We start from the raw sequence: 25,048 nt of genomic DNA, 5'->3' as shown, positions 1-25,048 counted from the left end.
ACTCGATTTCAAAGATCGAGCATTCCAATTTAAAATATTCAAATAATTATTTAACATCACTGTTAAATTTTAAATTCATTATAATATTATTTGCAAATTTCCATCCGATTTGAAATGCTTCAAAAAGTGATGAAGTCGAATTCATTTGGATGATCATTTGAAAAAGTTGATCTTGTAGGTAGATCATTTTATTTTCAGTTATATCGCCTAAATCGACTTCATTTAAAGAAGCGAATGGCATTGAAGGAATATTTGTAGGTAGACTGCCATTAGAAGAAGATGATTTGGCCGGTCTACCTATTAATAAATTGTTTTCGTTAGAAGAAGAATTGCAAGGCGGTCCTGTGTTTTGATTATTTACATTAGAAGAAATAGGAGATAGATTTCTACCTAATATACCAGCATAACTGACATTAGAAGAAGATGATGACGAGGTTGATCTACCTGTCAATAAATTGTTTTCGTTAGAAGACGAATTGGCAGGTGCCTTAGAAGAATTTTCAGGTATGTTCTGTAAATTTAAGGTCGTTGATTTGACTTGTTGTCTAAGCGAACGAGCGTTTAAAATTTTTTCCCTGACAGGACATTTCAAATAATTGGATTTATGATTTCCATTGCAATTTGAACATGAAAATTTATCAGTGGTTTCATTCATTGGACAAACGTCTTTCGAATGCGATTTACCACAATTCAAACACCGTATATCCATATGACAATTTTTGGTTCCATGACCGAAGCCTTGGCAACGACGACATTGCGTTAAGTTTGCAATACGATTATGCCGTTTATAATGTTCCCAATTAATTTTAATGTGGGAAATGAAACGTACTTTTTCTAAAGTTTTCAAATTGTTTACATCACTTCGATTGAAGTGTATTAGGTAAAGTTCATGGGAAATTCCAGTGCGTGGTTTAGAAGTACCATTCGCTCTTTTTTTCATAAGTATTACTTGGGAAGGGGCAAAACCAAGCAATTCTTTTAGTTCATTTTTAATTTCATCAATACTTTGATCATTTGATAATCCTTTCAAGACAGCCTTGAAGGGTCTGTCTGATTTTATATCATATGAATAAAATTTATGAAGTTTTTCGGACAAATATCGAATAAGACGTTCGTAATCTTCCAATCCATCCACCAAGACTCGACATTCTCCTCTTCGTCCGATTTGAAATGAGACTTTTACTTCCGGGAGAAAAGTAGAAAGCTCAGTACGGAATGCTTTGAAGTCGGAAATCATCACCGTCACTGGTGGCATAGATTGATGTTTCTTCCCAGAACGACAAGCGTCCATTTTGGGAATTTTTGAAGAATTTTCTTCTATGTCGCTACAATCGGATTCAGGAAGAATCTCGTAAATATTGTTAGACGGCATAGGATCAACGGAAGGGAAATTCGTCCGTTGTCTTTTATTTTTACATTCAGATTCTATAAGATCGTGAATGTTATTAGAAAAATGTTGAATAACGGATTGTGATTTATTCCGTATTGAATTATTTTTAGCCTTAGGCTTGTTGCCTTTCCGGTTGGACGCAGGCATTTTTGAAATTAATGAAATTTTAAATTAAATTAACTAGGCTAAATTAGTCTTCGATTAGACTCCTAGCTAGCCTTAAAAAAGGCTGATTAATTTCTTAGTCACTCTAATATCACTCTTTGTATCACTTAGTCACTCTAATATCACTCTTTGTGTCACTTAGTCAGTGATTCAGGTAGCCTTGAATCAATGAAACTCTAGGTAGCCAGAAAAAAATTCCAGGAGCCAAGAGCTATACGCGTGCGGTGCGAACGACTGTTCAACACCGACTGTTATACCACAACTTTCTTCTCGTAATAGCAAGATGCCAAATTCGGCTAAAATAGAAAGAAACAATTTTGTTGCGCAGGTGCTGTATAATATTGCTGATCATGTTTTTTTTTTAAATCTGTCCTGACGTAGGTTTAAAAATTCTTCACCACGAAATCAAACTTGGTCAGTTACTTGACATTCCGCTTCCGTAATTGTAGTCTGGGTGACTTGTTCTGTTAATCGTTACGATTTGCAGTCATCCGCTTTTTGTAAGTCGACAGTTAGTTCGCTTTCTCATCTCATCCGAGAACAAAACGCAGGAATTACGCGATATCGGAAAGAGTAATCCCAACGAACGAAAGACAAGTGAGCGAAAAAATGTATTCGCTGTTGACTTCATGCAGTGTAAAACTAGTCCTTCGACACATAAACTTGGAAATTTATTTAAGAAGCAAATGCATCTGAAACAAGTTCATTTGCTTCAACTGAACAACAAAAATAATATTGTATACATTCAATTCTATGAGAAGCAGAAAGTATCTGAAACAAGAAACAAGAAACAACAACAACAATGGGCACTATGTGGAATACTTTGACAGGTCAAAAATAATTATGAAGATGATGTAACAATATTTCAAGTGTTTTTTCGGATAGTTACCAGTAAGCCATTTGTCAACATCTACTTTAAAGAGTAATTTCTGAAGGATTGATTTCAACAACAGACGAAAGATAAAACATTTCCCTTTCGATTGACTGACTAGCAGTGAGCGACGATCCAGAATCTTTTTTTAAAGTGAATTTTGACAGATGGAATTTCGGCCGTTATCCGAAAAAACGCGAGATTTAATTGTTTCTCGTAGATTCTGTATGCTAAGAATCGGCTGCGAAGTCTGTTGAAACAGAAAGGCCAAATTCCACAAAAGGAATGTAATGCCAAGACTTTGCTTACACGTAGGTAAGACAGAAATCCGTAGATTCACGGACAAACCCGTGGGGTTGGTATCGCTGGCTACAAGTATTCGTTATTGCATAGCCTTTATTTTTTCGAACGAGAAAAGTGATCTTGAAGCATTTTTTTTAAATTTTATATTAAATTTTTTATAAACACTTGCACAATTTAAGCAGAAATTACTTAGGAACATTCTCAAATTTTTAATTTAGGCTGTCATTTGAAAATCCAATGCCAAACTATTGTTTTCAGAAGCATCTTCAGTTATGTGAAATAGGAAAATGTGTTTGTTACTGCACTAATACTTTTTATTGAAGCATAGTATTAACATACTCGTGTTGAAAGTCAAAAACATGATCGACAAACGTGTTCGAACTCTTTAAGGGATATTCAACAATATGCTTAACTAAAGTAATACCGTTTTACAATTCTCTAGTATATTTTTTACCTGAAATATAACGACCCTTGATATAATGTTTAAACTTGTTGAAATCATAATACTATCTGATTGTTGACTTCTGATTTGGGACCATATGTATAATATAATGAGATGTAAATACCAGAATCAGCTAAAATTTTGATAGCATCTTACTATGTTCTGTTGATCGGGTTACTCTCACGTTCAAAATGAATATACACTGAGCTACAAGTATTCGTATTTCTGATAATAGATTCACTGCAACTTGCATCATCTTGCATCTTGGCAATATTTCATCTTCGGTTGTTGTAGATCTGAAGTACTTTAAATCGATGCAAACTGAATTTGGTCTCGGATATTTACGTGAAATTCAAGCATAAACAAATTGGTTTCAGTAGTGCATGCTGAATTCATTAATAGTTAACATAATAGTTACATATGAGAATCACCGTTACCTGTAGAAGAAAATAGTAGTGATATATTTCCTTTTCCTTTCATCAGGAGAGCTTCTCAGTTTTCCATTCTTTATGGAGAATTTGGTATTCGTCGAATTCAGCCGCTCTTCGAGTAGAAAATAATTAGTTGCTCATGCCTTGCGCTTCGAAGTAGTTTTTGATGTGACTATTTTACTATGGGATGCCATTTGAAAATTAACTCTGTACTACAAGAATGGACAGAACTTAATCATTAATATCGCCTGTTGTGTATAATGCAGCAACATAATTCTGGAGAAAGAATCATCATTTTGGAGAATACAATCGAAAATATGCTCAGCAATTTCTGATAAAATTTTCAGTAGTACGAGATAACCACAAATAACTCCAAATTGAAGTTTTCTAGAATTTTTGGAATGACCGAGCAGTAAGGTGAAATCTAGTACCGAAATAAAGCACGCAAAATTTCAACCGCATTAATTGAACGAATCATCGCACAAATCGTATCGTGCGAAACCGACACATCTTCACTAGTAAAACAGGTACTACCAACCATGATTATTTATCAAATCAGATTTTACAATTTATAAAATCAGATTTTACACTTCCTTAAAGTTAGGGGTAACTTTTGCTTATCTGTGACGATTTTTCTCATGGGATTAGTTTATTTCAATAAAGTTTTTGATAAAAATAACAAATATTTTACTTGTATGTTCCTGTCAATTTCTTGCCAAACAATTTCATAGTTAATTTCACTTAGAAAATCAGTTTAAAATGAACTTGGCAGTTGAAATAAATGATAAGATATATAGATATAGATTAGTATTCAAAATCATACATTTTTCATTATTCCTAAAAAAGATACATTTAAAATCAATAACAATATATTTATCAGTATTAACAGTACTAAATTCACGAATATCCTTATATGTTCCAAGACGAGAAATGGTCAATATCAACGAATCGGAATTAATTATTGCCGGTTGCTTTCCAAAATAGAACCAGTAACAAAGCGATCAATGTTAATTTCTGAGATAGCCTTAAAAGGTGACACGTAAATTACTACTTTACACATGATACTCGCCCACCTTGAACAGATGAAGCAGATGTCACTTTGTTGTTCGGTTTATGTAATTCTGTAGTTTGTCAATGCACTGATGCGAATGAGCAAAAGGAGTAGATTTTTGCTCCTACAGGTAAGGTTTGCACGTAGGTGTACGCATATTCACACACATATTACCTTTTCTTGCTATCTTGTTGCATTCCTTTCCAATGGCTAATCCGACCGGCGTCGGCAGGGCAGCCACAAAGTGAGAATGGCTCTGATCCGTAAATGAATCATCATCGGTTTGCATCGTTTTATTTTTCGTTTTGCTCCTTTTATTTTGTAGTTTCCGTTCTCTCTTACCGCCGGGTAACATGTGTAGTGATGATCAGCTGTTATACCCGGTAAACAGACGGTTTCCGTGGATAATGAACCCAATGAATAGTTATACTTTAAAGATCCTTCGGGTTATTTGTTTTCGTAAAGCTACGGATGCACGGTGGATACATTTCAAGTAGCGTAAAATATCATTGACTGTCTTTTACTGTTCCAGTTTCAGTTTTTTATATAATGTTGGACTATTTCGATTGTTTTGTTTTTCGTTAGTAGTCTATATTTTTCGAAAATTGTCAATCCCATCTTTTTCTTAGGGCCTATATATGTGTAGTGTTTTATATATTAGAACGAAGAGAATATTTAATTGGCAGCAATATGTTCATGAACAAATTTTCTCCTCTATCCCCACAGTCTAAGTATGTGAAATAAAAATATTTAGGTTATCACAACATGTATAGTTTTCCATTTACATTGATTTTATGTCGTATTTCTATTATTATTTATTCAGGACTTTTCAGGTTCGACTAGTTTATTTATTTATTTAATCAACAGACAAACTTAAGTCCTAATGATTGGTTCTAAGAATATTTAAAAATTTTCTCTTATTCGGCTGCAGGAAAAATTAAAATCGAATCCCGTCGAAACACCGTTGAAGGTTCGTTGCAATCCAATGATGGCACCGTTGATTCCGTAGTTAGTACGACGTAGAGGTAATCTGAGGAGGTTGTTGTTGCGGAGAGCTCTGGAACGAACATTGATGTTGATTTGACTAAGAAGTGCTGGGCAATCGATATTGTTCGTCAAGACATCGGCAATCAGCATTGCACGGAACAGGTCACGACGCACTTGCAAAGTATCGAGCCCGATAAGCATCCCACGGCTTTCGTAGCTCGGCAGCTGATGAGGGTTGGTCCAGGGCAATCTGAGAAGAACGAAACGAACGAAACGTCGTTGGATTGACTCAATTCCGAGAACACCGTTAACATAGTGAGGGTTCCATATCACCAAGCAGTATTCGAGTGTTGAGCGAACAAGTGAGCAGTAGAGCGACTTCAAACAGTATATATCTGTGAAGCGCTTAGCAATTCTCATAATAAATCCCATACAACGGGAGCCTTCGTAACTATGTAACCAATATGCTGCTTGTAATTTATTTGTTCGTCTAGATGAACTCCAAGATCCTTGACACAAGTGACTCTTTCAAGCGCTGCATCATGGAGGCAATAATCAAACCGCAAAGTGTCTTTCTTACGAGTGAATGTGATAATAGAGCATTTGCTAATGTTTAAAGTCATTCGGTTGATCTCGCACCACCTTGAAAAAATGGTCAGTTGACGCTGAAGGTATGAAGCATCCTATGCACTCTTGATTATTTGGTATAACTTTAAGTCATCAGCAAAAGATAGTCGTGGGCCTTCTAGTGAGTAATTTACATCGTTGAAATAAAGGAGGAAAATCAGTGGACCGAGATGGCTTCCTTGAGGTATTCCGGAAAAAGCAAAGAACTCCTGCGATAGACTGTCATTGATTTTAACCGCCAGCCGTCGATTGCAGAGACTAGTGAGTGAAACTGTATGAATTCATATGTGCCATTGGTCTATCAAACCAATGGGATTCAGTCGGTAAATTGATACGGTTTCTGATCTAATGTTCTTCAAGTCCAGCTGAAACCAATTTTTCTAGATTAGTTTTTAATTCAATTAATCTTATTGCTCTACGAAGGCGAGTTAATTAGTGAATGACTATGAATTTTCCACCTTTTAATTGAAGTGAAATCACTGTTCCTGTGAACAGGTAACTGTCAATTAACTGGTGTCAAAATTTAAACAAACTGCGTCATATATTTAGTGTTAGACAGCTGCAGTTGACAGCAGACTACCGCGCCCTTCGGGGAAAAATGGAAAAAGGTGAGTTTCGTGTGCTCATTAAGATAAGAGGTGATATACCTTTCGGGTCGAGTAAAAAGGCCCAATCGTTTGACTACTCTAGAAAGCGTAAGCATTATTTTATTTGAATGAATTAACAAGCATCATGTTGTTTGTGAAATTTTGGTATTTTTGTATGTGAACGAAGTCAGTTTAGAACATTACACCTCGGTGTAATAGCAAAAAGTGTTTTCAAACAGCAATAACTTTACGGCTTATGTAAACTGCTACGCACTGATGAGTCAAAAGACATGCACATTGATACGTAAAATCAATTTGAAAATGGGTATATGAACATTGCATAAATTGGGGGTGAAAAAGTAAGTTTTTATCCTCTTTAAATTACAAAAAAAAAGAGTTTTGTGGCGTTAGGCTTACTATCAATAATCTTCATCATTTTCGCGATTTTTTTTTCAGAATTGTCGTTCACCAAAATAAATTGAAATGTTTTGCATGATAAAAAGTATCATTCGAATAACATTTTGTATTTTGTTCGTGGAAAAAGATTGAGAAATAAGTCGGTGAAGAGGCATTTTTGAGGACGCTTCTTAAAAATCATGATTTGCGGTGTCCACTGTATCTCAGCGCAAACTAATCAGAAGTGAAAAAATGAACGCAGCATAGTTAGAAAAGAAGTTTCTCTAGACCCCAACGTTTCTGTTTGATATTTTTTTAATTTTTGAATTTTTGGTGGTTGTTTGAAGTGAAAACTACGATTTTTTACGAAAAAATCCGCCATTTTGTAGCTGGTAAACCTCCCCAAAGTAACAAACAACAAAAAAGAAAACGTTAGGGTCTGATTTTTTATATGTAGAAAGTGTGTGCAAAATTTGAAAAAAATTGGTGCAGTAGTTTTTGAATGACGATGGACACGGACTTTCAAAATCTGCGTTCGAGAAAAACGAGTTTAAAGTTTTTTGTCTATAAAATCAAAGGATACAATTTATTACTAAAGGGAGCCCGTAGGGTCTAACATTTTCAAAAAATCATATTTTTTCTTTTATAATTTGTTATAATGAAACATTTCAAGAAGTTTTAAAGTCAATCGAAGCAGAAAGCCTGTGCCCCGACCTCTTACTTCTTCGCAATATAAGATAAGCAAAGATAAAGGCTCATAACTTGCTGAGTTTTGTTCCGATAGGCTAGAAAATTTCACAGAACATTATTAAAATATTTTACTAAAAGAAAATACAAAGAAAATAATAAATGATTTTTCAAAAGTGCCCCTACTCGCCCCTTAAAATACGCCTCAAAATTTTGCTCACGCATCGCGAATATTCACACTACTTGCTCGTAAATTTTTCGAAATTGAATGGGGCAAAAAGTGTTAGGTGAACGATTGGCGACAGTCAGGAAGTTGAGGTTACTTGAATTGAGGTTACTTGTGACCTATTTCTCATTCCAAATCCGTTTAAGAAATAGAGATCTTTGACATTAGTCACATGTTTCAGTAGTTTTTCTTGTTTTGACCGTTTTGTTTTTTTTGTTTTTTAAATGTACCGAATCTTCTTTTTGTTGATTATACTTTCAACCGGCCTGTAATTTACAATTCCATACCTCAAACAAAACATAGAACAAAAAAATCTGAAATTGTTTATTTGATACCTTAGGAGAAATCGGTCACTAGATCTATCTATCGGAAAAATATTGAATAATCTTCTTTCTTCAGCATTATTGTTTTTGTTCCTCGATTATAAAAGTTTTAACATTAAGGTCGTTCGCCTCTTTGAGCCAGAAAAATTTTCCGACCCTATGTGCGGGCTTGCGGATCGAACCGAGGCGGGCTGCGTGAAATGCATCGACTTACTCATCACACTATATCTGTCCCCTTCTTCAACATGATATTCTATAGTAATGTTAATAATTTCACATAATTATTATAACATTTAATAAATATAACTGAAAGAATCAATCATTAATTTAGGTACGATTTAAAAAAAAGTGGTGTGTGATCAAAAACAAATACCAGGCAATATTTATTTGTGTGCCCCTAGGGGCAAACCCTAACTGAATGACCTGTTTTTATTACTCGGTGGGTCCCATCAAGGATCCCCCACTGCCATTCTAAAAAAGCAGCCCTGCCATCAGTTATAAAAGATCAGTATTGGTTTAGCGTTGCTAAAACTTACCTTTAAACGTTAGAACCTCACCCGCCATACAACCCAGATATAAAACCCTCGGATTTCTATTTGTTTCCACAACTGATGCGTGATCATTCTAGCCATACACATGATATACCATAATATTGAAAAGAAAGAAGAACAAATATTTCCCGGAATATATGAAAAATTTCTAATTTGAATAACCAAAGCGAAACTAGTTCAGCTAATTTTATTATTTCCTCTTCAAATACCTTCCGCTTGGCTTCAGTCGCCCAGTACGAACCGTTAAAGTTAGTTTTCGGGCAACAGTGTACCTGGCTTACCGAGCTAGCCGAGCACTTGTAAAGTTCCTAGAAACAAGCTTTGTTAATAGGAAAAAGAAATTAGGGTACACACTGACGAGAAAGTTGAACTACCGAAAATGCCCAATTAAAACCGGGCGGAAATCAATCTACAAAATCTAATCAGTTTCTTCCCTTCGGAAACAAAAACGTCAAAGGTAGTTAATTTTTATGGGCCCATCAAAATGTTTATCAGATTAAAGCATTAAAAATAACATCGAAGGGCCCATACACGCTCTGTACGCAAACACTCATTTAAATTTGACGGACCATAGAGCCATAAACGATCTTCTTACGGTTCCTTATAATTATAGTGTTTATGTAAATTTATGACTCATTCGAACAAATACAGCATAAGGCGCAGCCCACACAATTGTTCGCTGCTTCGGAATGGTGAACCCAACTTCAAGTGCCGTCAGGATCGGTCGGTTGGCATCGAGGCCAGCAGGGGCCCACAACGGCGCATAGACAGTGCTGGTGCTGTTTATGTCGAACGAACATCAACACCTTGTATGTGGCATTTTTATATATCCTCTCTATCTCTGAAGATCTCGCTCTCCTTCATCCTCAACCGGAAAGGTAACGGACGAAAGAAATCGAACAAAAACAAAGCATTTTTATGGCACATTCAGCCCGTTTAAATTATCGTATTACACCAACAAGCTTTTCCACTGCACCTGGTACAGGTGCTGTAGAAATGCCGGGAGCCTGAGCAGAAGTTGAGCACGCAAAAGGAAACCGATTCGATCAACGCTCTCGAAATTCCTCCGATGTCCTTCTATAGATTACTATTACACTGAATGCTGGATGGTGGGTGGGAGATACGCGGCCAACGTACAATCGGCAAACGTGTTTCGTGGTGGTTTCACGGTACGAATGCAGCTGATTTAACCGGCTGTGCGTTCGTTCAGTTCATAACGCCTCCGTGCTTCTTCGACCGAGAGATTCCCAGGTAATAAAAATGATTCGTTAAATGTAGGAGCTATTGAACACGATTGGTATTGATATGTACACGGAACGACCGAAATTAGCTCTGCGCCTAATTCGTATTACTGTTTTTGAATTAGTTGATTCTAACAACAAAATTTCCAAAATAACTATAAAATTAGTTAAAATGTAGAATTTACTGTGCTGAAAAAAACTCTTATTTTTAGAGAATGTGTTTAGTTGGCGAATATTCTGGACACAAACCAGCAATATTTCAATCCAACACGAAATTCTCATTGACAACTAATTTCGTTATTAAAATCAGAAACTTTGATTCTATTTATCTATCACCGTCATTACTGAAGGACAGCAGTGTCAAAGCAAAACAATCCATTAAAAAGCTAAAAGGGACAGTCTTGTTGAAACTGCTCGCAAATTGTTTAGATGTTTTTCGCATGTGTTACGTAAACTGTTAGTGGAAAGTGTATTTATTCAGAATTTGTGCGCACTTGAAGCGATTGTGCGTAATAATGTTTTTACGCGGAACAGTGATGTGAATTTCGAATGTTTCACTCTAATTGTGATGAAGGTTTTTTGTATCTTCAAACCTTCCGAGCTGCGCCGTCCGGTGTACTATTTGTATTCGGTTTTTGTTTTCCGAGTGCTCAAAGTTTTCAGTGAGAATGAAGAAACAGTGATTTAGAAGAAAAAAAATTCAAAAAGATGTTTACGTTTCGTTTATGTCTTTTTCTCCAACACAACATCGTATTTATACCTGCCAATATAGAAAAGACAACCGCGTCTGAATTTTTTTCGGCAGTAGTGTGCCATCTAGTGGCTAGTAGTCATTAAGGTGTTACCGTTTCGGTGACAGGGCGCCATATAGCTGCAGATTGCAGAAGCCAATTCAACCATTCATATTGGTTGAAAACAACATTATATTTCTTTAATTCAACTAAAAAATTAGTTGACTGGATATGAAGTGTGCCTTAGCTAAGAAATGACAGTACGTTTAATTTGTGAATTCAACTAAAAAAAATAGTCATTTCAACAAATATTTTATTATTATTAAGGGAATGAGAATAAAAAATCTAAATCAGCAAAAGTAAGATTTTTTTAGTTGTCTCAAAAAATAACTAACTAAAATCAGCAAATCAACTAAATTTTTCGCGAAAATGCTGATTTCGGTCGTTCCGTGTAGACTAGAAAAGTCCCTCCCGGTTTTTTTAATGTCCTAGCAGTTGTACTATAACGCTGAAAGTTTCCAGTTTGTTGAATGGCGAAAGGCTAAAATTCCAATAAAACCCGGTTTGTATTTAAATTTGTGACAAGTGACTATGAAACTATTATAATTAGAGACAACAGAGCTTGTCGAAATTCAAGACTATCTGTAGTGGAACAAATGCATCATAAAAACTGTTTTGGAGACAGTGGCGATCTTTGTAATTTAGTAGATTAGAAGGAGCCCGTACTCAAGTGCCGAGTCCAATACTATATAAAGTCTTAGTGACGAAGTTTGAGGGCTTCAGATGTCGCATAATTTACACGACTTTTGACATGTTGGAATTCCGCTTGCCACAGATGACCACTCTTTTCGACAATTTCGCGACATTTGGCGTTCGATTTCAACCCATCCCGATTCAGTCTTCCTGGTGATAGACAAACGTTCTCCGAAAACTTTTATTACATTAGTAACAGTTTTTTTATATTGTTTATTTATTGTTTATTTATTATTTTCGCGGTGGACGAGCCAAATTTCGACATGCTACTACTCTTGCTTGGATGCCATTTTAACAACCGAGAAGTAAATATCAAAATTAAACAGTAGACACGATGTTTGATGAGGTCGGAACCGACCTAACGGCTAGTAAGCCGAAACGAAGTTTCGTCCGAGACGTCAGTTTAGACTTTACACTACGTGGTAATAGCAAGAAGTGTTTTGTAAATAGCATATTAACATAACGTCTGCCTAGTGGTTTATATTGAACCGTCAGGCTGCGCACGTCAGACAAACTTTAATTTAAATGGATATGTGCACCTAGCATAAATTTGGGGGTAGAAGATATTTTTTCCCCTTTCAAATTACTTAATTCTTTTGAAGTTTGAACGTAATATGGTATAGCGAAGGTAAACATAGATATTATTTTCGTTAATATAGATATCATTTTTCGTAAATATGTTAAGATATCTGTTACTCAAAATCTTCACTTATAAATCGGTTTATTTACGAAGTCAAAATTATTCAACATTTGCACCAAGGAATTTGGTGAGGTGATTTGTAATCTACATTAGTTTTTTAAAGGCTTTTCTGGATGGTTAATCAGAACATAAATTCAGGTAAAATTTATTCCTTCCAAAAAACACTTAAAAGTTCACTTAAACTGTTTTGCTTTTTGCTTTCAGGTGATTCGTTTTCAAGAAGAGACACCTACCAACAAATCGGACGAGTTCGAGCCGCTGTTTCTAGATTCGCCATATCAAAAATGTGAAAAGTGAGAACTTACTTTATTATGGGATGCCTTTTGAATATTTAATATTTAGAGAGAGTTTTTGATCGTGAATATCTGTTGTTTTTTTAACGTGTTTTGCTACTTGCAATCAAAAATTATCATCAACTAGCTGACCCGTCGAACTTCGTCTCGCCTGAAATTATTTTTTTAAATTTGTGTTTTCGAACAGCAGAATTGCCAAACGTTAATGTTTCTTTCCATTATTTTACTGATTACTTGGCTTACAATAAACGAATTACGACAAATTCATATCCAACACAATAACTTCGTCCCGAAGAAGAAATATCATCAAGAATTATTGTGGATATGTTCAATGCTTTTGTTACGCAAAAACTAAACAAATGCACCGATTGCCATCTCATCCTTCGAGTCAGTGTATTGGACAGAGATTGTAGATCTCTCTCAAACTAAAGATTTGACATGTGGGATGATGGATTGGATTGAATCATATCTGACTGGTCGTAGTATGACCGTGAGAATTGGCGACTGCGTTACTCCATCATTCATCGGGAGCTTTGGCGTTCCTCAGGGAAGCCATCTAGGACCATATTCATATTTCTGCTATATCTAAATGATCTGAATTTCGCATTGCAATGCATGAAGCTATCATTCGCCGACGATTTCAAACTGTTTCATCTCATCAAATATCTGAAAGACTCAAACTTCTTGCAGTCACAGTTGGATGTATTTTCTAATTGGTGCAACGTCAACAGAATGGTTATTAACGCCTTCAAATGCTTCGTTATCTCCTTCTCTCATAAACGAACCACGATCATGTATGATTACACTATTTCGCAAGCTGTACTAAAACGGGAGACATCAATGAAGGATCTAGGAGTGTTATTGGATTCAAAACTTAGTTTCAAAGATCACATAGAATATACCCTCTCTAAAGCATTAAAGATGCTAGGATTCATCTTTCGCATCTCAAAAAATTTCAATTACATATACTGCCTGAAATCGTTATATTGCGCTCTAGTTCTCGAGTATGCTGTTGTTGTTTGGGCACCATATTATCAAACAGATAAGCTACGCATTGAAACTGTTCAGTGCAAGTTCATTCGTTTTGCTTTGCGTTGCCTGGAGAGATCCATTTATTCTTCCAAGCTACGAAAATCGTTGTAGACATACACTTCGATTTGCTATCTGTCCGCCGTGATACACAAAAAGCTGTTTTCGTCGCGGACCTCATCCAATCTCGAATTGATAGTGCAGATTTCCTACAACAGCTAAGTTTTGACATTCTTCGGCGTAATTTGCGGTTTAATCCCTTTCACAGAATTCCTCGTGCTAGAACTAACTATGGGTTCATGGAACCGTTTTCGAGTATATGTCGCGTATTCAATACTTGCTCTGATGGATTTAATTTCAATTTATCTCGTAACGCCATTAAAACCCGTTTTCTCCAAATCTTTTCCCGCTAGTTTTATTAGGATAATTAGTCAATATGAATAGTTGTTAGTTAGCTTTGTAGTTTAAATAAGGGTAATTAAAGATTTCGTTATGTATCATTTGGTCAAATGTTATTTGTTGATACAAAAGATGAGAATGTTTTATGCCTGCTGGAGAAGGAGAACCAAAATCTCAGCTCCAGCAGGCTTTTCCCTTGCTCCTAAATAAACAAATAAATAAATTAACAGATGGATGAAAAAGAGATGACCAAGATAAATACTTTAAATTGACCCCACAAATTTCCAAAAGCAGCCCTCGGGGAATGTTGTTTATCATTGAATTTTAAGACTTATTTGTACTGAAGACGTTTAAAATTTAATAGCAAATTCTTAGGGATTATCGAAAGTAATAAACTAATTTTGAACGGTTGTCCATAACCTACTTAACCGCTACTGATATTACTTAGTCGTGTTTGATGAATGTTCGTAGCAGGATAATGACAGGATCAATTTTCGATTAACGAATTAGCGATAAAATGAAAAATACTTGGACATTCGAAAGTTCAAATTACCCTTTTATTAAATATTGTGTCCATTAACTTTGACATGAACGCTATATTCGTTCAAGAATTGTATCAAAAGGCCTCTCATTCGTCGAGCCACCACATCGGTTTGCTTATGGCGTTTTCGTTTTTAATTTGCACTACACTGGTGCAGTGCTACACTGAGGCATGAATAAACGAACAAAATTGACGAGAACATAAACAGTAACCATTGACTACAATAAACGATTCCATTGCACAGAGCTACACCAATCTTTTGATGAGTGCTACACCAGTGGTATCGGTGCAGAAAAAGTGTAGCACTGGTGTAGTGCAATTGGTAAAAACGAACGGTTTCAGTGCAGCTTTCGCTACACCAGTGTAGTACAATTTAAAAACGAAAACGACATTAGTATTCAGTCCTGAGAATCAATATTCTGTTCTAGCGGAGTGAACATGAGGAGTGATTATTCTTATCGTTAAAGCCAATGTATAAAACAGCAGATCTCACAACTAATGGTTCTTACATGCCACCATTTCTCCTTCAGATATGATATTCACGATTCGCATATGGTAATTCGTCAAGTAATCCAAAGTTCGGAAAATGAAATAATTTGGCTTAAGCAGCTTACAAATGTCATGAATACCATAAATATTTTCATCTGAACTCATTATTTCAACAGCAGAATCCTATCATTGATACGTAAAAAAATCGTTACATAATTTGATTTGTTCAACTCACGGCCACGATGGCCAACATAATTCATCTAACTACATCTACTGGTAAATGATATTAGAACCTGTGCTTCTGTTTACGGTATAGCTAAAACAGTCATGTGCATTCAACTATAAGGTCATTTGGCAAGTAATGATTTTGATACCCTATTCAGTACGTGTTTCAAAATAGCGAATCACATGCATGTAAAATCTCCACCCAAAACTACTCGTTGCGCGCCAAACGATTTTCAAACGATCTAGTATCCTTTTCTTCAACGGCGAGCATCTCTTTGCGCGCCAAACATCAATTGTAGATCTAGCAATCATTGGCGACTTTTTCAGTGGAAAATTCCATTGTCCATACAAAATAACTTTATTGGTTTTTCCCACTTTTCCGGTAAGTTTTCCTAATTTTTTTGATGTACGAACCCGGTGGGGGTAAAAACTGATCAAACAAAAAAAAAGCATCTCAATCCGTCCATCCGTTCTTACGTGATGCGATTACAAAGAATGATCTCTGCATTTTTATATATATAGATTAAAGAAGTGTATCGAAAATAAGCTATCCACATACATTTGTGAGTACGCATGTATTTGTGATGGTTTTTTATGCTCAGATCACAGCATGCTGTTCGTTTGTTTACTTGTTTGTGCGGTTGAAATTCTGCGTTTTCAAAATGTCGCGTGCTGAAAAGGAAGTGAAAATAAAGGTTCTGGACACATGGCTAAGTGAGAAGGGTATTACTTTGCGAAAGTTGGCGGAGCGGTTTGGAATTCATCATGCCAGTGTTAAAACCATCATTAATAAGTTTGTGGAACACATCCGGGTTCTTCCAACCCGAAACTGGATCAGAAAATGGTAATACTTTAACTTAACTCAATGTTAACTTCCCTCTCTGAGCAGCCTAGATAGCCGTGTAGTGTCGGTAGCGGTTTCCCAACTGCTAAGAATAACGCTACGGTCCACCTGTACCGGTGGTATAAGTCCACCAAACAGGTAAGCCGTGTGGCATCCGGCGGAATTATTTTTTACCAAGAATTGATCCACTGGTTTCCTATTCCATGTCGTAAAAGGCCACAAAAATAGGAACTCCTAAGTCAAGGTGTATTTCCGTGCCGATGGCTGAATGGCTGCAGGAGGTTAAACATTGCAGTCGTGAACGGAATATCTTGGGTTTTTCCCTTACTGGATACACGCAATGCTTAGCAATCAACTTCTTTGATCATCGCTTCGGTAGGCCAGAGATTAGAAAGCTGAGTGTCTGTGGGTGTCCTCAAGGTGGTGTACTATCCCCACTTTTATGGAACCTAGTCGCTGATGGTTTGTTAAGGAAACTTTATAACCTTGGATTTCCGACTTATGGTTTTGCCGACGATTATCATATATTGATGACCGGTATAAGCATTAACACTCTTTGATTTAATGCAGCAAGCCCTGCGATCTGTTGAACAATGGTGTTGTCAGGTTTGGATTATCTGTAAATCCGGGCAAAACATCAATGGTGCTTTTCACTCATCGTAGGATAATTACAAGAGCTCGTCCGTTGCAGTTCTTTGGTTCAGGGGTCACTGTGGTCGATCAAGTTAAATACGTCGGGGTTATTCTTGACTCAAAACTGAATTGGTCTGCTCACATTGATTTCAGGATTAAAAGAGCTTCCATGGCTTTCGGCCAATGCAGACGAGCTTTTGGAAAATCATGGGGACTCAAACCCAGATATATTCATTGGATCTACACAACTATCGTTAGACCAATTTTAGCATATGGATGTCTTGTATGGTGGCAGAAAGGAGAAGTCGCGACAGTTCAGTCAAAGCTAAATCATCTCCAAAGGATGGTCCTAATGGCGATGACAGGAGCATTCACGACAACTCCTTCTGCTGCTCTAGAGGCGCTACTGTGCATTAAACCACTACATGTGTTCCTAAAACAAGAAGCATTATCTTGTGCATACCGTCTTAGGGTTACAGGGCTTTGGAACAGTAACCCATTAGAATATGCTACCAGTCACACTCGCTTGTGGTCTCAAATGTTTCCGTGGGATGAGTATTTACTCGCTCCTAGTGACCTAACTCTCACAAGCAGTTTTCCTTTTAAAACATTCAATGTGAGCTATCCTCTTCGTTAGGAATGATTGTCTGGTTGTCTGGAACGAACACATAGTTTGTTTTACGGACGGTTCTCTGTTGAATGGTCGTGCTGGTGCTGGTATCTACTGTCGTGAAATAGGCTGGAGCAGTCTCATTCACTTGGTAGATGCTGTACTGTGTTCCAAGCAGAAATCTACGCAATTCTGTGTGGAGTACAATCGGCACTTCAGCAGAGGATCTGTGGTAAACGTATTTATTTTTGTTCCGACAGTCAGGCAGCCTTAAAAGCACTCAGTTCGAATGACTCACGGTCGAATCTAGTGATCGCATGTCGAACTCAAATTGAAGACCTCAGCATTTCAAATGCTATTTACTTCATATGGGTACCCGGCCATTCTGGTATTACTGGAAATGAATGGGCTGATGAGTTGGCTAGAGCTGGTGCAACGTATGATTTCGTTGGTCCTGAACCAGCTTTACCACTTTCAACTAGTTGGATAAAGCACAAGATACGTTCTTGGGCTGCATCCAAACATGCCAGCTACTGGCGCAGCTTGCAAACTTGCGCTCAGACAAAAGCATTTCTACCAGATTTAAATCTGAAAATGTCAAAGTGTCTACTGCATTTCTCCAAGTATCATTGAAGTATTCTGGTCAGAGCTCTGACTGGACATTGCAAACTCAATTATCACATGGCTACTATTCAACGTGCTGAGTATTATTCGTGTGATTTGTGTGAATGCGATTATGGTACTTCATATCATCTGATATGTAACTGTCCCGCATTGATGCAGCTACGTATCCGGGTTTTTGGTTCTCCATACATGGTTGAGTCTGTGTATGCGGAGCTAAAATTGAAGGATATTCTCTCGTTTCTCACCCAATGTGGTAAGGAGCTATAGTCAGAAGGGTTCATCGTTCTTCCTGGAGTGAATGAATCCCTTCTGTATTCACCTTAAATAGGGTTTGGCAGATTGTTTGGCATCCTCTGAGGGGTACCGAATTTACTTCTTCTCGTACATACTGCGAGTCGTTCTGCATTCTTCCGGGAGTGCAGAATGGTGTCGCTTTTGTAAGATCTCTAAATCCTCTCGGGGGTTGGAGGTTTTATTAACAGCAGACTGTTCGGGACCTCGTAGAGGTTCAGAATTTCCTTCTGCTTCCACTAAATGTGATCCTCAGCAGATTGTTCAGCATCCCTTAGGGGTGCAGAATTTACTTCTGCTTTTGTGTTTTTGTGTCGTCAATTTTTCCCATCCTCCTAGTCCAACCCTTACCATTTCCTTTCAATCCTTCCCTCTTATATATCGGGAAAATGATGCTAAAAACAAATTGATGGCAAGGCACAAATCTCCAAATATCAAGGGGAACGTGCCATTTGAGCCAATTTGTTCTGATTCTGATTCCTGATACAAAGAATGATCTCTGCATTTTTATATATATAGATTAAAGAAGTGTATCGAAAATAAGCTATCCACATACATTTGTGTGTACGCATGTATTTGTGATGGTTTTTTATGCTCAGATCACAGCATGCTGTTCGTTTGTTTACTTGTTTGTGCGGTTGAAATTCTGCGTTTTCAAAATGTCGCGTGCTGAAAAGGAAGTGAAAATAAAGGTTCTGGACACATGGCTAAGTGAGAAGGGTATTACTTTGCGAAAGTTGGCGGAGCGGTTTGGAATTCATCATGCCAGTGTTAAAACCATCATTAATAAGTTTGTGGAACACATCCGGGTTCTTCCAACCCGAAACTGGATCAGAAAATGGTATCTCTAATCATGAAGAACAAATCAATGTCAATAGGTGATTTGGCCAAAAAAGCAGGAGTGTCGGAATGATCCAGCGTATCCAAAGGGGAATCACCTGAAGATCTACAAGAAGCAGAAAATCTCGAAACAAAGTGTAGAACAAGGGCCCGGAAATTGTATTCGTGTCTTTTGCAGTGTCCGGATGCATGCGTTTTGATGGACGATGAGACTTATGTAAAGGAGAACTCAAAAACCATTCCAGGTCCACAATACTTTACTGTCATCGTTGGGGAGAATGTGAGCGATGAGGACAGGTCGATTCACGTGAAGAATGTCGGTCGAAAGGTATGGCAAGCAATATGTTCCTGTGGTTTGAAGTCAACCATATTTTACACTAACGGAATTATAAATGTAGAAATCTATCGATCTGAGTGTCGTCTCCTGGAGAGATTGCTGCCTTTATATAAAAGCAAAGTACACCTGCACTGTTTTGGGTGGATTTAGCGTCGGCTCACTATGCCAAAACCACTCTCAATTTCGTTGAGAAAAATATCAATCCACCAAATTGCCTTCAGCTTTGACCCATCGAACGATACTGGGCAATCGTGAAAAGGGTCTTCAAGAAGACTGGTAAGGCAGATGGGAACATGCAACAGTTATAAAAAATTGGGTTCAAGCATCCAAAAAAATGCGATGAAACACTTGTCTAAATCTTCGTTCGATCAAAAGTATGAAAATTCATGAAGGAATAACCTAAATTTCATCCGGTTTTCATTATAATCAAGTTTAACCTCATACATTTAAGAATCAATTTTTAGTTTTAATAAAATATCGTTTTTTTTATCATAATTTGAAAGAAAAACTTGTGGATAGCTTATGAGACGATTTTCAGTTGTATGACACATTCACAAATAATTGAAAATTAAAGTTTTCTGAAATGTTTTCTATTAACGATTCATGACGCGTTAAATTTCGTCATAATTTTGAAAGCTCATAGCTCAGTGATATGTAGAAGTATTTATATAGGCTAACTACCAATAAATTCGAAATTTTTCAACTTTAATATGTATTGTAACAGCATTGAAATGTTTCAATAGTACACTATTGGAAAATCTATCTGATGTTGGCACCAGCAAATTAGAACGCGTTCTAAGAGAACAAAATTTATAAACTGTATCGGCATAAAAGATGAACATTCAACTTTTCCCCACTATTTCCTGTACAGCGATGGTCGAAGTAAGATCTACGGGAGAGCAACACCGAAGACCTCACACTTTTGGAATGAAACGAACAGTAGAATTGTGCCGTAGAACTGTCGCAGCTGGACACACAGCAAAACCACACCAAAGGCCAGCCAATCCTGTTGGAATGAAGCTGAGCAGCAGAATGATGTAAAGGAACTTCATTGGGGAACACTTTTTAACAGCGATTTGCGTTCCCAGTGTGCAGTAGTGAAACTCGTCAGAACTTCATGGGAGAGTTCCTCTGTTAAGTTGTATGGAATTTGAGTCATTGTGAGTTCCAAATGTACCTACTTATCCCGCCTGGAATCGATAGTTTAATCTTATTCGGAATCCAATTGAGAATCAGAATCAATTCCGTGACAAATTTCGAACGAGTGTACCGAACGTACACGCCAATAGCCATCTCAATTCTGCCTAAATGCAGATCCCATAGATCATGGCAATTCAAAGCACTTTTCAGTCCCACAGAACATCGCACAGAATTATTTGAATTTTCTCCATTTCTTAACTAAAGCATAGGATTCTTCAAAATGGAAGTTGAAAAAAGGTTGCTTCATCACTAACACATTCAATTACGACGGCAACACTCACACGCAATGCGACAATGAAAATATTGATGTGGAACACATCTTTATACTACGTTCACACTATGAGTTAAAACGAGTTTTAACTCTGATTTTATGTTTCAAGCGAAATAAGATGGTTTTCACCGTATTATTTCATATTCAGAAACGTCAATTTAAAACACGTTTTCCCAAAATAACATGATATAATGATCAGTCAAGCACAACCCTGCTAGCAGACTATGTCAATTGACATGCTTTTATCGAATCAGTTTTCCATCACAGTAGCCATGTAATCATGACAAAACATAACTGGAAACTGGTACAACCATGCTTGTTTTTTTTCATTCAACACATGACTTTTTTGGTCGTTTATTGCTAAAAATATTTACCTCATGTAAATGGCCAAAGTTACGGAGCAAATACCCTTCGAAACGTTGAAAAATTCAAGCGATTGACATAATATTTTTACCAATTTTTCCGAGGCATTGTGAAAAATCAAGCTTTCCGAAACCGGGAATGCTTTAATTTTTTCTGTGATTTTCCTATTCCAAAGTACTATTCTACGAGAATTCCGAAACCCAGTAGAGTATCACAGTAAAGAGCAACCCCAACTCTTATTTGAAGAGGGGTACTTTGTGCAGCATATTTCAAAGTTGGTCAGTTTGTTTTACGATGCATTCTGTTTGAAGTTGGCAGCTTGGCTGTTTTTTCCCAAAAATGTTGGGTTAGGTTCTGTAAAAAAAATCAATGCTGAGTAAAATTGTAGGCTCATGTTACTTATTATCGTGGCTGGATCGTTGTTTAGATGATTAAGCTTCCAGGAACGACGTGAATAAATTTTTACTAACAGTATAGGTAATTCGCAAATATAATAAAGTAGTAATATTGTTCCGAACACCAACAATAAGCTGAAGAATCTTTCATAGTAATTTTTTTCATCAAACTGCAGTACTATGACTAATGAGAATGAACAGTTTTTCCTTACTAGTGTCCATCATCCATAGCTAGAAAGAGTAACTTCTAATTTTCTGAATGTTTTCAACGTACATTTATCTTCTTAACAAGTGCTTACTACTTACAGATTATACATTTTTGCGGTTTGTTTCTAAACAAACTCAATTACAAACAATATGTCATGTGTATAACATAATACAAGTGTGAACAGTTCGGCTTTAACTTTATGTTAATATCGTTAAAACGTGTTATTTTCTGCAGGTGTGAACATAGTATTATACTAGTATGGGTATCGTTTCGAATCAACGATAAAATCTTTGAACCTGTATTTGTATGGAGCCGGGACAGAGAAGCCAAGTATTAAAATTAAAAATCTGTATGTTTCGAAAATTAAGACTAACGAAACCTGGTGTCCTATAATGAAGTTAAATTTAATCACTAAGCAACACTATAACTAACTTCATCAAATTATTATACAAGAATTGGAAGCTTCCCTGCGTTCTTCAACATTTTAATGTATGAGGTGCTGATGCTTGCTAACATCCTGCAAGTGATCATTTTAATCGTATTATGCTATTAAAATAATTACAGGGTTATGTACAAGAAACGACCGATTGCGATGGCAATAAAAATGAAGTAATTGAAACCAAACATGCTATATATCAATATGGATCACTTTTGCAATTCACGAGGGACATCACGGTAACATTGCCGTGGCAAAAAAGATTATTAATACACTACAAATTTTTTAATACCCATATGACAGCTTTTTCAATCAGTACACTGAATCAAACAACCCCATTTATAAAACATTTCTCCATATGCACTATACGAAAAAATAAGCTGTGAATACTATTATATCAACAATCCCTCTTGATATAATAATTTATTTACAATCTATTCACTCTAATTAATTCTAAGTTAATGCAGAACGAAATAAATTCATCGTAATTCCAGAATTTCCCCAACATTTTCGAAGAAAGTATTACAATTTCTTGATTTTGCAAAGCAAATCCCTAATGCAGGCTTATGATGATGATGATGATTATGATGATGATGATTTGCGATTCCAATGGTATAAATACAATATATCAGGTCTTTTTATTTCCAGAAAAGTGAACACCACATTATCACTTTTGAACGTGAAGACAATAAGTTGAATTCTAATTCTGCACAGAACTTTGAACGCTTTGTTGTTTTGATTGTAGTGTTGTTAATAGGCGATATTTCATTTCATCAGAAAAAAACAAGACTTAAATATATAGAAAAGTTTCCACCTCTAAGTGGGTATCACGTTCAATTAGTTTTGACATTTCAGATCTTGGCGCATGCTAAATGCAAACTACTAAACAATATTGAATTAGTAACATTTTCCGTCGCGAGATGGAGTACCGATTTTAACAAACTTAGGATCAAATGAAGGCCCCTTTTGCTCCGTAGATGTTTTTTGAGCTTCATATGGATTTGACTTCCGGTTCAAGAGTTACATGAGTGAAAAATACTGGTTCCGGAAGTGCCGGATACTGTAATTAATAGCCTGCAAAACTGAACTCACGCACATTTTTCCGTGATGACTTATCAGTTTTTCTCAAACTTAGATTTGAACTAAAGATATTAACACATGGATCAATAAGTCCCGAGACTAAAGCAGAGATGGCGCTCGTAGTAAACCAGTAACCGCGTCTTTCTAGAGTACCAACCTTTGCTTGAAACGGGTCAAAATTTTAAGTCGATCCGACCAGAAACAGCTGAGTTATCGAGGTTGGAGTAAAGTCGTTTTGTAGTTTGTTTAAAAAATGGAAAAAAACCGAGTTTCGTGTTTTGATAAAACATTGTTTTTTAATGGGTAAAAACACCGTGCAAGCGAAACAATGGATTGAAAAATGTTATCCGGACTCTTGTCCATCAAAAGCAACGATTTGTCGGTGGTTCGCCGAGTTTAAACGTGGTCGTACCGACACAAATGACGCGGAACGCTCGGGTAGACCTGTGGAAGCCGTTACACCGGAAAATGTGAGTGAAGTGACAAAAATTATAATGGAAGATCGTAAAGTGAAGCTCCGTGAGATTGCTGAGATGACACAGATATCATATGGAAGTGTATTTACTATCCTTCATGAAAAATTTAGCATGAAAAATGTTTTTTTCCAAGTGGGTGCCGCGATTGCTTTCGATGGAACAAAATGCACCCTGCCACAAGTCGATGAAAACAATGGCGAAATTGAACGAATTGGGCTTTGATTCGCTTCCCCATCCCCCATACTCGCCAGATTTAGTCCCAGTGACTACTGGCTCTTTGCTGATCTTAAAAAAAGCTCCAGGGAAAAAGATTTGGCTCAAATGAGGAGGTCATCGCTGAAACTGAAGCTTATTTTGAAGCGAAAGATAATTTTTTTTATAAACATGGTTTGAAAAATTGGAAAAACGTTGGAACCATTGTATCACCCTAAAAGGTGATTAGTCAATTTTGTATCAATTATTAATATTATGTCACCATTTGATTGGAAATGTTTCTACTTATTGATTTGAATGTTCATAGCCATGTATTTTTGATTGTGTATCATTGAAATGTTGATTAATAGCTAGCAGTATCCTATTTTGTCTGCAAAAAATCTCCGGCATACCGGATTTCCCTGCCATAGTCGACGGTTTTGAAGGAGTAAACGATATATCATTGGGAAAGCATAGCTCTGATTGGTCAATAGATGCAAAGGCGAAGCTGTTGGAAGCACGCGAATCTATAAATAGAAACAAAATTATAGCTATCGTTTCAGTCCTACGCGTAGTATGCTAGAGGTAGGTTGTTGCTAGACAAGAAGTGCCATAAAACGATTTGAAGCTTTAACTGGTATGCTCTGATCTTGTGTCATGCAAGATCGGATGAAATTCCATGTTATGTCGTTTCGCCTGAGAAATTGACAACTACTCCAGGAAAAATTTTGATTGCATAAGCTTAATTTCTAATTTATATAAGATGAACTGGATTGATGATGAGATAAAGTTTATCGCTTCAATCGAAAT

The 25,048-nt window shown here is 36.6% G+C and overlaps 1 protein-coding gene across 1 annotated transcript in view; it reads right to left on the bottom strand.

The window, feature by feature from the left end:
• Positions 1 to 25,048, bottom strand: part of LOC131434305 (lipase 3-like) — a 117,220-nt gene that overhangs the window by 59,480 nt on the left and 32,692 nt on the right. The gene's annotated exons all lie outside the window — the stretch shown is intronic.

The sequence above is a fragment of the Malaya genurostris genome, chromosome 3 (assembly GCF_030247185.1).
Source record: "Malaya genurostris strain Urasoe2022 chromosome 3, Malgen_1.1, whole genome shotgun sequence".
Lineage (NCBI taxonomy): Eukaryota > Metazoa > Arthropoda > Insecta > Diptera > Culicidae > Malaya > Malaya genurostris.
The sequence above is the reverse complement of the archived record's forward strand: the minus strand, read 5'-3'. Positions and strand labels throughout refer to the sequence as shown.